Raw genomic sequence first — 14,127 nt, forward strand, 5'->3', positions numbered from 1 at the left:
TCCCCGCGTGCGAATGTTCTAACAGCTGTGACGAGCTCAGCTCGTCATGAGGGCAACTCAACTGTACCTCATGACGAGCTGAGCTCGCCAGCAGCATGGGAGGGGTTGAACTACACTGCCTATGAGCATGGATGCTGTGTGATCCCTACAGCTTGTAGTCCTCTGTCTTACGTAACATTTCATGTACACTGATTTACACACACATGATTGAATGTCTCTGTGTATCAGTGTGATGTAAAGTGCTCTGACACTCTACACTGGTATGAGTGGAACCTTGAGGGGCACTGTGAAAGGATGGTAGTGTGGGAATCCATGGCAGAGGTGGTCATTGGAGGTGCAAAAAACATTGTTGCACTAGCGCTAAAGCTGGCCCTGCGTACCATGTAGGTACATATGTGGAATTAGATATAGAAAATCTAGACTTACTTACCCATTGGTCATTTTTTCCCGATATTTTTTCTTCGATATTGTGTCCTGTCGATATTCCGGGTGCACACCTTGGGCTCAGTTTGAAGCCGCTTTTGATCAACAAGCAACAGATGAGATCCCGCGCTCATGGGAGTGCTTCGCTTGGAGGAGTCTGCCCCTCTCTTCCTTGTGTCCAAAAATAACGGAGTGTTGTCCGCATACATGGAGAAGGAAGAATACATTCCATGCAGCAAAAACATGAGAGGTGACTTGTAGCGGATGAAAAGTGACAGGGAGAGCTACAAGCTCCCAGCAATCTCTGGCAGAACTACTCTGAAATCTGATGTCAAAGTGCCTAGCGGAAGCGCTTGCAATCGCTCGACGTAAAACAAAATCGAATTCATTTGAGAACCATTTGGCCTAAATACAACTCTGCCAAACTGGCTCGAAGGAACAGATGGTCGGCTGTGTTAAATGGCGCTGAAAGATCTACCCTCAACCCCACAGTTATACGCGCTCACGTGCAGTACAGAAGTCACCTGTCATTTTGAAGCAAGTCAGGCAGAAGACCTGCCTGATATGGATCAAAAAAGGGATTGCAACTCCGTATAATATGTAATGGTTTAACCCGCTCAAGTAATTTAAAGGGTTATGGAAACAAGTAAATATAATGAAAGTAAGTTTAGTACAATGGATCAAGTAGAATTGTTTTAATGGGTGGATGTAGCTGTTTTCAGATTCCTTAAGACCATCATTGTAAGGAGCTGCTGGGTGATTTTGTCCTGAGTCAAATTGTGGATGCGCAGGAATGTGAAGGCGAGCTTTCAGGGTTTGCATTTAGTAACCGTTTCTAAATTTCTCTGAATCTGAGAGGTTGGAATCATTTCAATTCAGACTGAGGAACTTTCTTATCATTCATGTCTTCATAACAAATATTAGGGGAGCTAATTGTTCTCTGGTGATCTCTTGCATAATCGCACCCACTTTCTTGTGGAAATTTTCAATCGAATTCTTCCAATTCTGCCCAGTTATCAATGTTTTTATGCGATATAGCATGAACAAGAAACCAAGAGTTTTTAATAATGCAGCCTTCAAATGTTTTGTTGACTAAAACGTTTTATTTTCTCCAAACCGATAAGGCTGCAATACGTTCACCCTAGGAAAATGTGTGTATATGTATATATGTATGTATATATATATATATATATATATATATATATATATATATATATATATATATATATATGTATATATATATATTATTACCTACTGGCGGTCGCCAGTAGGTAGTTATAGATAGGATCTACTTTCCATAGGAAATCCGCAACATTCTATTGGGAATAACTTTGGCGCCGGTGGACGAATCTTTGCGAATTTCTCAAAGTTCGTGGCCCGCTCCGCTCCGCTCCTTCCCTGAAAATGTGGGGGGGATTCATCAAGCGGGGTCCGAGATAAAAGGGGGGTCCCAAAACGTGTTTTCTCCATGTTAATTTCCATAGGGCGGTCGAACTCACTTTTAGCCCGAACGGCTGAATGGATTTCCACCAAACTTGGCAAAATTGTAGGGACTGGTAGCCCGATGTGCCTTTGCTATGTCTCAAGATATATGCTCCAGTGGTTTTTACGAAAATTAACTTTGAAAAAATATATATTGGGCTACATTGGGCTATATATATGTTAGAGCCCAAATGTAGCCAAATGTAGCCCAATGTAGCCCAAAGATGGCCACCAGAGACAAAAAAAAAATGTAGCCCAAATATCAGCCAGATGTAGCCCAACTATAGCCCAATGACAGAATGGTAATCTGCAAAGGAACAAAATGAGGGGGTTCATTTTGCCATAGAAATTATGATTAGTGCTGAAGAAAGAAAAATTAGGGCCCATTTTGAGTGACTTCTCAAATCCTCATATTTCATTAAAAAAATTCTGATATGCAGTCTCCCAAGATGGCCACTAGAGACAAAAGAGCCCAAATATAGCCCAAATATCAGCCATAAGTAGCCCAACTATAGCCCAATGATAGAATGTCCCAGAGTGTTCTAAAGAACAACTAGAACGTTAACACTCTTACTTATGACAAAAGTATGGCAAACCTGAAGTCATCTTGATTGGAATAAAGTGGTAACACTTAATACATTTAATTTGAAAAGGAACAAAATGAAGGGTTTCATTTTGCCATAGAAATTTTATATAATATATATATATTCACTGAAAAAAACATAGGTTTCACACCAGTTATAGTTAGGAATTAGCATTTAAAAAACCTATTAAATTCACTGAAAAAACCATAGGTTTCACACCAGTTATAGTTAGGTGGAAATTTTACTCGCATAAAACCATTGAAATTCCCACATTATAGTTAGTTGGACTCACTATAACTTGCGCGTGCAATGCACTGCTGATGACGTCACATATTACATCACTCATGACATGGTCAGTGACATCACTTATGACATCACGGATGACATCTCAAATGACATCACTGATGACAACATCCTTGTGGCAGACCTCCTATCAGCATAAAATAACCTTTGACACACACATTCAAAAATAGAAACACTCCTACTTAGCCGCAGTGTCTAATCTTCAACTTTGTTTATTTTAGTGAGGTTTTGCTTAAATTACATTTTGTTGATGTTGGAGTATCCAAGTAAAGTTCGCTCTGTTGTAGATCTGATGTTATGCCCCTGTGATGAGTTGTGTAACCAAACTCATCTACATATATTCTTCTGTAGTTTTTATAAGGTGTGTAAATATAATTTTAGGCAATGTCGGCCAGCTTTTATATTTTTTCCAATTACTAGCAGATCCATGCGTTTGTTACTCTCTGGCATCCTTCCTTTGGTGTAGGAGATCTCTTGTAAACAGCCGTGTGAGTTAAGTGCAGCATTCTCAATTATTTTAGTGAATTTTTATCATGAATTACGAAATGTTTGGTGACATGATTTATTAATATTATCTTTTTAGATTATGTATTTATTAACTTATGGTTTTAAATTCTTGAAAGTATAAATATATAATGTATTATTTATCATGTATCTTCTTGCACTTTATAGGCTATGTACCCATAGCAAAATAAAGAACTTTGACTGACTGACTGAGATCTAAGGTGTGGCTCCATATTATGAGAGGAGTCACCCACACCTTGACTGAGGTTAAACGAGTCCATGATTCCTAATGAAGTGAATACAGAGGAAATACTTTCATCTTCCAGCCAAAAGTTAAGTCTCCTAGAACTAAATGTTCTTCGTATTTATGCAGTAAATTAAACTATACAATATCCTTCAGTTATGGTTAACTTTGAAGGAAAGTAAGTAGTTTATTTCTATTTGATGGTTTATCAATCTATGGGGACATATATTAAAGACTTTAGATTGAGTCGCATGAGCCCCTTTTTTGGATCTGGCTGCAGAAACCTATAACTGTCTGTTGCACGCTAATGATCTTAATAAAGGATCACAGGCCTTGTTAAATTGCCAATTGTTATATTTTGCCTTTGACCTATATTGTGCCATTAGTAAATAGGCTGGATAATGCAGTTTCTCACATTCATATAGTTAGGTCACCATTGTGTGGCTACTTTTGCGTATTACTAGCATACAAGCCAGCCAAACACTTTGGTTTAGCCAATGCTTGTTTAACCCTTTGACAAGTTATCATCACAAGTGGTGATTCAAAAGTAATTAAATGGACAATCTTTTAATTTTGTTGCAAGTGTCTCTTGGCTTGTGGAACTGATCCTTGGGTAATGTCAAGAGACAGAGGAAAGGGGTGGAGTGGAATTACAGTGTGTTTTTAGGTCTCGCCTGGCGTTAGCAGTGGCGCGGCTCTTTAGTTAGATGCAAGAGCCTTTTGCGATCGATTCTTACAAAGCTTTACATGCACACGTACGGATGGACAAAGATGGCTGCTCTCGTCATTCAGCCAAAGCTAAACATGCACGTGTACGTACGGACAGTCCGACGCCATCTTGTGCCAAATAGCTTTGTATTGTCATGGCAACACACACAGAGGGACAAAAAAATACACACGCATGTGGACAGCCCGCATGGTGGCGTGCTTTCGCTTTCCCTCGTGCTCGCATGTCGGCGTGCTTTTGCTTTCCCTCCCTCAAACACTTAGCACGTAAGCTTAACTTTTAAATATACACCCCCGCCTCCATTCAATGCACAGACGCTGCACAAAGCAGGCGCTGTGTTAATTACAGAAAAAATATTAGGTTACTTTGAGCCCCTCACCTAACTGCATGCATGAGAACGGACTACAGGAGAATGAAAGCTATTGTCAGTGCTTTGTTTACCTGCCCCTCTCCTGGCGTGATTCATTGTCACTAATGTCCAGGGGGTCGCAGAGCTGACAGAGGCCAGGAGTCTGGTCAAGAGCAGGCTTTGGGGTTCATGGTAGTCGAGGCTGGGCTCCGGGTTTCAGATACGGCTGTCAGACAAGCCTTCGGGGTGCATGGGTGAGGGAGGTGGGGTTCGCACCCTAGAGAGCACTTTTCCTGGTGTTCGCTCATTAATTGTGACCCAGACAGGGTACATTCAACAGGTCAAAGTCAGAGAGGGCAAGCTAAAGGTTTAGGGGAACACAGGCTAATCTACATTATGTATCTGGCCACAATTCTTATGTCCAGCTGGTTAGAGCTGTATGGAAATTACGGTTTTGTTCTGAAAGTTATCTTTGCATGGATTTAGTGGAGATGGGGAAACTGACGTCCTAATGAGGGGGAGAGGGGGAGGGTGTTGACCATCACCGTAGACTCCATGTTCACAGCTGTTAGGGTCGTTTGTCGATTTATGAATCCTACGGTGACGGGCGTCCTACCGGAGCTGCCACGGTGTAACACCTGAAGGTCTCGGGGTCGCCACAGAAACCACAAAACAGGACACAACACAGTTCTAGGGTTTGGTGATTTATTGTAATTAAGCCCAATATACAAGAAATCAATAAGGTAACTAGTCACTGGGCACCTTCAGCCGGTATACGTACCCCGTCCTCTGCATATACGCCGGTCCCGGCGTACGCCAACAGAGGGCAGAAACACAGTAGCTGAAAATGCCACTCGAGGTGTTTTTGAGGGAATCGTGGAAACAGCCGTTTCTCACAGTGGATTCAGGGAGACACCCAGCCGGGGTCTCGACCTGAAGGGAGCAGCCGCTCGACCTTGTTCCACAGAGGAGTCAGGGAAAACCCAGCCGGGGTCTCGACCTGAAGGGAGCAGCCGCTCGACCTCTTCCTCTTCTACAACGGGACGCTGCTTCACCTCCGGGTGATGCGTCACCGTTGTCCCAATAATGCCAAATGCTGTTTGACGAGAGCAGCCGCTCGATCGTCCTTTCGGAAACTCTACAGCCGATACGCGGAAAACACCTCCTGGTGTGCGTAACGGCTGGAGCCTCCCGTAGGTTTGGAACAGGCTGGGAGCTACGGCTCACACCAGCGACTGTTCCCGTGTGGGACTTCCGACTCCTCCGAGTCGTTGGCGGCAAAGTTTTCCGCTTCCACTAACAACAGACAGGCTTCTCGACTCAGCCGAGTCAGAAGCGGCAAGGAAGCTTTCCTGGCTGCTCACCGAGAAGACACAGGGCGGATTAACAAAGATCGGTCCGGGGAGACTCTCTCGACCCACCTCCGTCTTTGTCCTAGGATCCTGCTGGAATTCTTCTCACTGCTGGAGCACAGGAACAGCTTGGTGGAAGGCCGTGTAGATACTAGAATATCCGACACCCTTCTTGGATTAGGTACCGCCTTTATAGGTGTGTGGTGATTGCGTTATGTAACTAGTACCTTGAGTTACGTAACGCTCCTCCCGCTTGGCCTTCTGGGAGTCGTAGTCCGTTGAAGTCGCGGATGTCTTTTCCCTGTCGGTGCAGGGATTTCCTGACAGTACATCCTCCCTCCCTCAGCTTCTCCCCACGGGGCCTGCGCTGGAAGGGATGCGACGGTGGAACTGTGAAACCAGGTGCAGTGCGTGCACCCCTGCAGCTGGTTCCCACGATTGCTCCTCTGGTCCATATCCTTTCCAGGCTATTAGGTACCACAATTTTCCTCTTAGCCACTTGGAAGCCAGGATGCCTGCAACCTCATACTCCACCTCTGATTCCACCACTATCGGTCTGGGTTTCGCGTACTTTTTGTTCAAGGCCGGTTTGAGCAGCGACACATGGAACACAGGATGTATTCTTAATGTTTGGGGTAAGCATACCCTCACATTCACTGGACCCATGCACTTGGTGATCCTGTACGGCCCCATGTATTTAGGATGGAAGATACTGTTCTTGCGGAACCTCATGTTCCTTGTAGATATCCAAACTTGGTCTCCAGGCTGGTATATCGGACCAGGTCTCCTTCTTCTGTCCGCTGTAGCCTTATATCTTTGTTTCGCTTCAATCAAGAAGGCCCTGGAGCGTAACAAGATGTCCTTGATGTGTGCCACTCTTTCCGCAGTGGCAGGTATCTTGCTCTCTCGCAGTGGATGGACAAAGGGCAAGAACCTCGGATGATGACCATAGTTGCTGTAGAACGGGGATGATTTAGTCGAACTGTGAGTGGCATTGTTGTACGCTATTTCCGCGATCCAAAGCAGATCAACCCATTCCTCCTTCCCCTGCTCCACAAAACAGCGCAGATACTGTTTTAGAGTTTGGTTTAGGCGTTCCGTCTGGCCGTCCGTCTGGGGGTGGTAGCTGGTGGACATCGCTGTCTGGACGTGCAGCGCAGAGCACCACGTCTTCCAGAATTGTGCCGTGAACTGTGACCCCCTATCTGACACAATCACCTCGGGCAGCCCATGCAAACGGACCACGTTAGTTAGCAATACCGTTGCAAGTTCTCCTGCAGTAGGTACCTGTTTGCATGCGATGAAGTGCCCCATCTTAGTCAAGTAGTCCACGACCACCAATATCGCCGTCATTCCTTGATCCTTTGGCAAACCTACCACGAAGTCCAATGAAATGTTCTCGCATGGTCTATTCGGGGTAGGAAGGGGACGAAGGAGCCCTTGGGTTTTGCTGTGATCCGTCTTCATGGTAGCACATGTGGAGCAGGCCTGCCCCCATGTTTTGACATCTGCTCTCATGGATGGCCACCAAAAATGACGTCCCAGACTGGCCACCGTTTTCTCGTACCCCAGATGACCCGCACTGGGGGAATCATGACACCACTCAAACGCCTGTTTTCTCAGTCTAGGCGTGGGTATCAATAGGCATCTGCCTTTCACCGGTATACCGTCTTTCACTTGCCATTCCTTGTGGCTATGTAACCACCTCCTCCAAGCGAACGAACAGATCCCTCTCCGGATTCCCGTAAGGAAGGCATCTGGTTGTATCACCCCCAGTACCATCTGTGGGGGAATGATCGAATGCACCATCGCTTGTGGAGGATCCTTGACAGCTGACTGTCGTGACAGCGCATCGGCCTTTCGGTTTTCTGACCCAAGACAATAGGTAATGTGAAAGTTGAAACCAGCGAAGAATATCATCTATCGTAACTGCCGAGGAGAGAGATGTCTTGTAGCTGTCATGAACTGTAGGTTCCGGTGGTCGGTGTACACCGTCACTACGTGTCTGGCCCCCATCAGCCAATGTCTCCACTCAGCGAAAGCGTCCTTGATGGCGAGGAGCTCTTTTTCATCAATACGGTAATTGCGCTCAGCGTCGTTCAGTTTGCGAGACATGAATGCCACGGGATGTAGCAATCCCGTGTCCGGATTGTGCTGGGATAATATAGCTCCAATGGCCACGTCAGATGCGTCGGCTTCAACTACATAGGAAAGGGAAGGATCCGGGTGTGCTAACACTGGTGCTTTGCCGAAGGCGTCCTTCAAGGCTTCGAAGGCCTTCTGTGCTTCTTGAGACCACACAAACTCAGCCGACTTCCTTAGCAGTTGTGTGATCGGTGCCACCAGCCCCGAGAAGCCATCGATAAATCGCATGTAGAAGTTGGCGAAGCCAATAAAGCTTTGGACATCCTTGACTCCCTGGGGGGTTGGCCACTCTCTCACTGCCTTGATCATGCGTCCCGCCATCTCTTGTCCGTTCAGACTCAGCATCACTCCCAGGAACTCCACCGATGTGACATGGAAATCACATTTGCTGAGCTTGCAGAACAGCATATTCTCCCTCAGCTTCTGGAGTACCGCCGAGACGTGTCTTACATGATCCTCCTCATTGTCAGAATAAATGAGGATATCGTCGATGTAGACCACGACATATCTATCCATCTCTTCCCGAAACACCTCATTCAGGAAGTATTGAAAGGCGGCCGGTGCGTTGCACAACCCGAACGGCATGACGAGGTACTCAAATAGGCCAAACCGTGTCTTAAATGCGGTTTTCCACTCGTCGCCGTCCCTCATGCGCACCAGATGGTATGCCCCTTTTAAATCCAACTTGGTGTAAATCCTCGCCTTCTTGACTTGCTCCAGGAGAACACTTATGAGTGGTAAGGGGTAGCGGTTTTTTATGGTGATGGCATTCAACTCCCTGTAGTCCACACAGGCCCTCAGTTCCCCATTAGCCTTCGGTATGAAGAAGAGCGGCGAGGCGGCGGGGGATTTGGACGGTCTTATGAATCCCAGCCCCAAGAGTTTATCCAGATAACCTCTGAGATGTACATTTTCCGGTTCTGTCAATGCATACAATCTGCCACTGGGCACGTTGGCTCCAGGAACCAGATCGATCTGACAGTCGTATATTCGATGTGGAGGGAGCACCTCCGCCTTCATCTCATCGAACACATCTTCGTAACTGTGATAATGTCGGGGGAGCGTAACATCCTTTTCAGCTGCCGTGGCTACCGTCTGACTTACTTTCGGCTCCATGAGTGTTTGTTCCTGTTTCTTCTCGCAGTGTATTCGGCAGAACGGGGATTTCATCTCGATGGTATGTGTAGGACAATCCACAGAGGGGTTATGCTTCTGTAACCATGGAAGACCCAAAATGACCCCGTATTGCGGTGCTCTGATTATGTTGAAGTCTGTCTCTTCCAGATGGCTCCGTCCATACTTCATCGGTATACCCCCTGTGTGCTGCCCTATGGGACCGGTCACCAATCGTCTTCCATCCACGGCGTATACGTCCTCTGGAACAGCCTTGGGGAGAAGCACCAGCCCCAGTCTGTTCGCCTCGTTAATGTCCATGAACATGCCTGTCGCCCCCGAATCCACCATGGCCACCACCGGTACCCACTGGTCGTGCACTCCCACGTGCACTGTGATGAACAAGTGCCTTTGTCCCTTGAACACAGATTTAGACAGTGAAGGGATGTAATCGTGACTCCTAGATGCCCCTTCGTTGGTCTGGGAGTCCTCTAGTTTTCCGCCGGGACGTCCAACACCGCTGTTACCGACCGGTTGTTCTTATATCTTGAAGTTTTTGGCTTGGCAGGACACTCCCGGACATAGTGTCCCTTCTTGCCGCAGTACAGGCACAGCCCCTGTTTACGGCGGGATTCCTTCTCTGACGCTGCGAGACTCGCTCTGATGGCACCGATGTCCATGGGTTCCTCCTTGGGTGGGGTCGTGGGTTCCGGGCTTCCCACCGTGGTATAAGATGGAAGAGCTTTTCCTTTTCTTCTAGTGTCGCCTTTTCTGTCACTCATCCGATGATCCAACCTCAAAACCAGGTTGATAAGCCCCTCACACGTCTTGGGTTGAGGATCGATTTGAGCAACCACATCCTTTAGCTCGTCACACAACCCTTGATGAAACAGTGCAGTTTGTTTCGCTACTGGCCACTTGGTTTCAGCCACCAGTCTGCGAAACGCATTGAGGTATTGCACTAGATCGTTAGACCCTTGTCTTAGTTCCAGCATCTCGCGGTCTGCGGTGTATGAGTCTGCCCTTCTGTCGAACACTTTGAGGAATTCCTCGCGAAAAGCTCCCCAGTCGCAGAGGATGGGGTCGTCACGGCTCACCAGTGGTACGGCCCACTGTGCAGCGTTCCCAGCCAAGTAGGATATCAGAAACGCCACCCTTGCTTGACTCGTTGGGAATGCTTTAGGTTTGCAAGACAAATGCAGAGCCACCTACGTAAGGAATACCTGCACGGTGTTGGGGTCTCCGCTGTATCTCTCCGGGGTTGCCAAGGGAATAGCAACCGGCATTTCCACTACTACCGATGGGCTCTGTGTCGTGAGGGAAACGCTGGGCGTTAACGGGTCTGTTTGTATGGCATCCAGCCTAGCCCGCACATCTGCGGTTTCCTGTCTTGAAGCTGTGAGCTCTACTTGCATTGCGGCCAATGCGGCCACGACTTCGTCCAGAGTTGCCATGTCTGTAGACGACCAGGAGACTGTTAAGGTTTATAAGGTCGGATATTTTGTAACACCTGAAGGTCTCGGGGTCGCCACAGACACCACAAAACAGGACACAACACAGTTCTAGGGTTTGGTGATTTATTGTAATTAAGCACAATATACAAGAAATCAATAAGGTAACTAGTCACTGGGCACCTTCAGCCGGTATACGTACCCCGTCCTCTGCATATACGCCGGTCCCGGCGTACGCCAACAGAGGGCAGAAACACAGTAGCCGAAAATGCCACTCGAGGTGTTTTTGAGGGAATCGTGGAAACAGCCGTTTCTCACAGTGGATTCAGGGAGACACCCAGCCGGGGTCTCGACCTCTTCCTCTTCTACAACGGGACGCTGCTTCACCTCCGGGTGATGCGTCACCGTTGTCCCAATAATGCCAAATGCTGTTTGACGAGAGCAGCTGCTCGATCGTCCTTTCGGAAACTCTACAGCCGATACGCGGAAAACACCTCCTGGTGTGCGTAACGGCTGGAGCCTCCCGTAGGTTTGGAACAGGCTGGGAGCTACGGCTCACACCAGCGACTGTTCCCGTGTGGGACTTCCGACTCCTCCGAGTCGTTGGCGGCAAAGTTTTCCGCTTCCACTAACAACAGACAGGCTTCTCGACTCAGCTGAGTCAGAAGCGGCAAGGAAGCTTTCCTGGCTGCTCACCGAGAAGACACAGGGCGTATTAACAAAGATCGGTCCGGGGAGACTCTCTCGACCCACCTCCGTCTTTGTCCTAGGATCCTGCTGGAATTCTTCTCACTGCTGGAGCACAGGAACAGCTTGGTGGAAGGCCGTGTAGATACTAGAATATCCGACACCCTTCTTGGATTAGGTACTGCCTTTATAGGCGTGTGGTGATTGAGTTATGTAACTAGTACCTTGAGTTATGTAACGCTCCTCCGCTTGGCCTTCTGGGAGTCGTAGTCCGTTGAAGTCGCGGATGTCTTTTCCCTGTCGGTGCAGGGATTTCCTGACACACGGGGGCATGGAAACTGATTAAATTGATGCTACCCCCAAACGGTGCGAGCACAGTGAACGCAGCCCCTACGTAATCCATGAAGATTTTTGTAGCGGTAGGGGTTCGGGGTCCCGAAATATTGTTTTTTACAAAACCGGCTAGTCTATGATTTTTACTGCAAGGTTCTCAAAATATACCGGCTTAAAAGCTGTGAGTATTACGAACAGCCCCGAAGAGGAGCTCTTTAAATATCTCAACACTTCGGTGTACCCAGGAGCAGTATTCCTCTGGAACAAGCAGACGTCTATTAAAACATTGAGTGCTGTGCTAAAGGTGCATGATTTATGAACCTTCCTTGTCCTGCTTACTGTCCACTTTAACACAGAATTTTAATCTGCTGCTGTAAGGGAATAAGCATTGAAAATGCAATAGGTCTCGCCTTTGACTAAGTTAAAGCCATTTGCTTTTCTAATGGTATTGTATAGCAAAGCAAATGGCTTCAACTTAATAAAAGGTGAGACCTATTGCATTTTTAATACTTGTTAATAAACTGTTTCCGTTGCTATATTTTTCCATTGAGAACTGGGGTCGCATCATGAACTCTGTATCCAGGAGTAGAGCAGAGTAAAATGTCTTTTAAAAGTATTCTCACTACAATGCAGGCGGCAGCTTGTTAACACAAGGAGTGTGTGCATACACTTCATACAGCAGCTCTCAGACATGGAGCACTGGTTGCTGCTCAATGTTTCCGTGTTCATGGGCTAACTTGCAGAATTAAAGAGTTAGCACATACATATGACGGCCTGTAGATGGCAACATTTTTTAACAAGCATTAGCAATGCAATAGGCCTCTCATTTACGAGAGTTTGAGCTAATAGCATTGTAAATAACAATGCCTTTTATTTATGTGTTTTTTTAAGAACATATAAATAAAAGGTATTGTCATTTGCATTGCCAATAGCTTGAACTCTCACAAATGCGAGACCTATTGCATTGCAAATGCGTTAGGAGAGAGTTGTCCTGACTGTTCCTGCCGGCAAGAGCAGGCAGGACAAATCTTTTTGAGAAAATAGTGCTCCGAGGCTGTAATGAAAGCCTACTGAGCAACAACACAAGTAACAGGGAATGTCCTCATCGGAGATTACAAAATGGGAAAAGGTGGTACTAAGGAGGGACTACTAAGCCTATTGACTGATAAAAAGCCACAGTTTACAATGGACAATGACACAAGCCAATGAAATAACTGGGCCGAGAGTGGGCGGAGCTTCAAGTCCATACCTTAATACAGCATACCTTGCAGAGCTGCGCATGCGCAGCCGAGGCTCGACCTAAAAACAGGTGCGCAGCATCGTTCTGTCAATATGTGCAGATTTGTGATACCATTCTCTAATAAAATAACTCCTGGTGAAAAACATAAGTTTAAAAAAAACTGACTCAGTCCATAAAATCAAATACAGCAATAGATGTGTTCTTATGCCTATCTTTCTGAAAAAAAGAAGCAATTGATGTGAGGACATTGGGAAAGGGGATATTTCTTCAGCACTCAAGTTTTTGGGTGAATGTATTGAGAGCCATCAGAAAATTAAAAGAAAATCAAAACTGTTCTTGGGTAAAATGCATTAAAAAATAATCTCTGCACTGTTTTTATCAACCGCATCAAAAACTGGTCGTTTCCTGATTCGAATTTACATCATAAAAAACTTGTGGGTTATTGCGTTTTGAAGGTGCAAATATTTGAAAATAGGGCGTTGCGGTGGGGACAACAAAGGGTGGAAACTCCGCACACATGTAGTCACTGGAGTAGTCTTGAAACGTACTGCATGCAAAAAAATACCACAAAAGTTTATGTATTTCAGTATTTGTATTTCTTTTTCATTTCATCACAGGCACAGTGAATTTGACTTCATCTCAGGAACCCGTATGAGAAAACGGGCGCGTGAAGGTCGATACCCACCTGATGGCTTCATGGCCCCAAAAGCTTGGAAAGTCCTAACGGATTACGATTGTTCTTTGGAAAACAGGAATTAATCATGAGGTCGAATTTCCATGGCTAGATCCTAGCTCCTTGCTCTTGCATTTACTGTCCTTTTGGGTCAACGGAGGGATATAATCGCAGCTGCACGCCGCACAGTGTCGGTTCTAGTCAGTTCTCGAGGTTAGGGTCCGGCCGGTGTCATGGGATGATCAGTTTTATGTCATTTTTATGTATGTTGTGTTGGAAAGTATGTGTAAGTGATGGACTGGAAAGGATTTTTCCTTTTTTTATAATGGAGAAAATATGATTTTTTTACAAAGATCAGGATAAAGGACTAAATAATTTTGTAAGGAGGCGGCACGCGCACCTGCCGTGGGATTTGTTGTTAAATCCACACTGCTAAAAAGCACACATAATCACAAAAAATAGAAACAAATTTGAATTGGAATTTCCAGTAACATAAAATAGCCCAATGCTAGACTCC

The 14,127-nt window shown here is 46.1% G+C and overlaps 1 pseudogene; it reads left to right on the forward strand.

The window, feature by feature from the left end:
• The window catches only part of LOC147693202 (bifunctional 3'-phosphoadenosine 5'-phosphosulfate synthase 2-like), a 150,654-nt pseudogene extending 136,958 nt beyond the window's left edge, over positions 1-13,696 (forward strand).
• Positions 13,697-14,127: the final 431 nt, after the last annotated feature.

This window comes from Lissotriton vulgaris, chromosome 8 (assembly GCF_964263255.1).
Source record: "Lissotriton vulgaris chromosome 8, aLisVul1.2, whole genome shotgun sequence".
NCBI lineage: Eukaryota > Metazoa > Chordata > Amphibia > Caudata > Salamandridae > Lissotriton > Lissotriton vulgaris.